This window comes from Danio rerio, chromosome 19, assembly GCF_052040795.2.
Source record: "Danio rerio strain M-AB ecotype USA chromosome 19, GRCz13ab, whole genome shotgun sequence".
In the NCBI taxonomy this organism is placed as follows: domain Eukaryota; kingdom Metazoa; phylum Chordata; class Actinopteri; order Cypriniformes; family Danionidae; genus Danio; species Danio rerio.
This window is the reverse complement of record NC_141039.2, coordinates 9,210,841-9,213,911: the sequence shown is the minus strand read 5'-3', so window position 1 is coordinate 9,213,911 and position 3,071 is coordinate 9,210,841. Positions and strand designations below refer to the sequence as shown.

General features: G+C 35.3%; 1 long non-coding RNA gene across 1 annotated transcript; it reads left to right on the top strand.

Annotated features, from left to right (window-relative positions):
• The first annotated feature begins 1,027 nt into the window (after positions 1-1,027).
• Positions 1,028-2,385, top strand: LOC147832461 (uncharacterized). Its single transcript, XR_015517338.1, has 2 exons — positions 1,028-1,125; positions 2,223-2,385. It is a non-coding gene; the product is annotated as an uncharacterized LOC147832461 (long non-coding RNA).
• Positions 2,386-3,071: the final 686 nt, after the last annotated feature.

The window sequence follows — 3,071 nt, the reverse complement described above, 5'->3', positions numbered from 1 at the left end:
GTTTTCTTTATTCTGTTAAAAACTCTGTTATCGGTACAAAAAGTACCGATAAGAGAAACATTGAAGTACTGAACCAATAAGTGGTATTAATAAAAGTTTAAAATAAAAGCTTAACGATACCCATCCCTAACTACGGTTGTAAACTAAAACAGAAATAGGCATTGACAAAAAAATAATTGTTTTAATAAAAATTTATTTCAATAAAACTTTTTAAGTGTGCCTCTGGCGTGAGACATTGGGATAGACACTATCATCCCGCTGTCCTAAAAACTTTAAGTCATTTGGTATGGATGAATGAATGGAATATTTTTAATAAATCTTTAGAACTAGGACCAAGATTTCATGTCAATTTAGCTTTGACGTTAACTTTAAAAAGCTCCTCAAACTTGTTGAATCATTGATTTTTCTAGCACATCAAAAGTTTAACACCAAACCAACTGTTTAACTGCACTATTTGAATATTAGATCTCACTCCACACTACCGCAAGGCTCCATAAGTTGGCCGGTATTTATAGTAAGCTCCTGAGACTGGCGACCACCTCAGGAGTTTTCAGAAGCGGGCACATCCAGCGCTGAAGTAAGCAGTGGACCAATCCTGGATTCTGTTGTTGAGTTTTGGGGCAGGAGGGCCAGTGGGTCAGTCTGTAGCGTCCCATACCTCTGCACTGTCGGGGCCTAAAGCAGGCAAATGACCCAATTACTGTCTGAATAATTGCCTGAAAATCTGCATGAGGTCTAGATGGGTCAGTTATATGTGTGTATGTGTGTGGCTAGTTAAAATCTAAAGAGTATTTATCTGTTATATCATCAGGTAGGAATCATAAAACCTTATAATCACTTGTACTTACATGTACTGTATATGTTTTTATTTGTATTTTTAAATAATGCTGTTATTTCTATTGTCAAATAACCCATCGACATGTGGAGCATAGATGTGTACACTAGATATTGCAAACAGACCCTGATCATGCGTCAATACAGTCGCCATATTTGTACAGTGCTCCCAGGATTAAAATCACTCAACCGCACTAGTCAAGACTAAAGCCAATCTAAAGATGCTGGACTTAGCGCTGTGTACAGGTGTAGTAACGAGCAAACAAAGCAAAAAGGCAGAACATTTCAAAGGTTATATTTCATTTTTTACGTTTTTGTATGTTAAAACTTTTGTGCTCAACAAGTAGCGTTATTGATGATAATGCAGTCACTTACTGCACTGCACTGAGCCAGTGTTTCACATTTACTCGTCATGTTGTCGGTTGTGATCGTCCAGTTGTTGCTTAAAGAAATGAAATCTTGCAAACGTTTAAAACTTTAATAATCCTAAATTTACATACAACATAATTTATCTAGAAAAATAAAAAAGAAAAGAAAAGGTTTGATATTGGATTGAACTTATTTACGCGACCATATTTATGTTTTAGATTTTATATTTATATTTGACCTTTGGTAACATTTTAGAAAAATCGTCCATTAGTAAATGTTAATCAATGTATTTGCTAATATTAAATAAGTATGAATAAACTTGTGAAGCATTTATTAATCAGAGTTCTTTATTTATGGACGGCACAGGGGCTCAGTGGTTAGCACTGTCACCTCACAGCAAGAAGGTCGCTGGTTCGAGTGTGTATGAGAGACTGTAGAGTATGAGTGTGTGTGTGAATGTGAGAGTGTATGGGTGTTTCCCAGTACTGGGTTGCAGCTGGAAGGGCATCTGCTGTGTAAAACATATGCTGAAATAGTTGGCAGTTCATTCTGCTGTGGTGACTTTTGATAAATCAGAGACTAAGTCAAAGGAAAATGAACGATCGAATGAATGAATGAATGAATTAATTAATTAATGAATAAATGTGTTACTAATGCAGTATTAAAATCCAAAATTGTTAACCTTAGTTAATGCACAGTAAGTTACCATGAACTGACATTAAATAATATTAATGTAGCAGAAATTAATAATGTATTAAATGTATTACTAATTGTTTGTTCATGTTACATGTTAAACACATTAACTAACATACTATTATTATAAAGTATTACCAAACATTTTGCCTCTGATTTCATGCTATTCATTATCCACATTTCCCTCAGATCTACCATTATCTTGGAAGTTTTTTTTTTTTTTGCCTTTTTCATAAAGGATGTATGTGATGCAGCCTTAAAATTTGACCAAAAGTGGTTTTGGAGCAGAGCCATGATGTCCACCTCCATTTATCTCTTTCTTTCAGAGTGGTAGACAGCCGTGTTTGAGAAAGCAGCAGGAGCTATCCAACCATCCAGGCCTAAGGAAGCATGTCAGAGTGCTGAGATGCTGCGCATAAGTCAAAGTCGCATTTTTTTTTTTTAAACCTGATTCCAGTATAAAAATGAACATCAGCTTCGGGCTGTGTGGCTGATCCAATTCTGCCATTCTGTAACCACACACATTTTATGGTGTAATATTTCAGGGTTTCATTCTTAAAACTGCACAGCTATTGCATCAGAAAAGTTACAGTCCACCTGTTGAGACTGTCCAGCTTCCCAAACCGCATCTCTCAAGGGAGTTTTGTTCAAATTTTAGAGAAGGATTGTGACTTCAGGCAGTTTCACAACCTAATGCGCACTGCTTACCTAAACACTTTTTTTGAGCATTAGGTATGCTTTTGAGACACCTCATTTTGGCAAATGTGGGACTTCATATTGTTTATTGTGAGTAAGGCAGTCCCATGATACATTGTGACAATCTCAGCAAAAATAAATAAATAAAATAAAATTCTAATACAAGCAAACAAACTAAAAAATCCATTATTTAATGCTAGACTATTCCTATATAATCCAATGGCAAGTAATGTTTAACTCAATATTATTGTACATTTACTTGAGCTTAAATGAAATGACTCTAGTTATATATGAAATCATCTTCACATGAGAATTTAGTTTTTACAGAGTCTATTCTACATTTTAAAATGTTCGCATGGAATCATGTTATGCTGTTGTTAAAACTGATTGTAAACACATTGCCTGGTCTAATGAGCCTCGATTTCTGCTGCACCATTCGGATGGTAGGGGTCAGAGTTTGGCATCAACACCATGAAAGC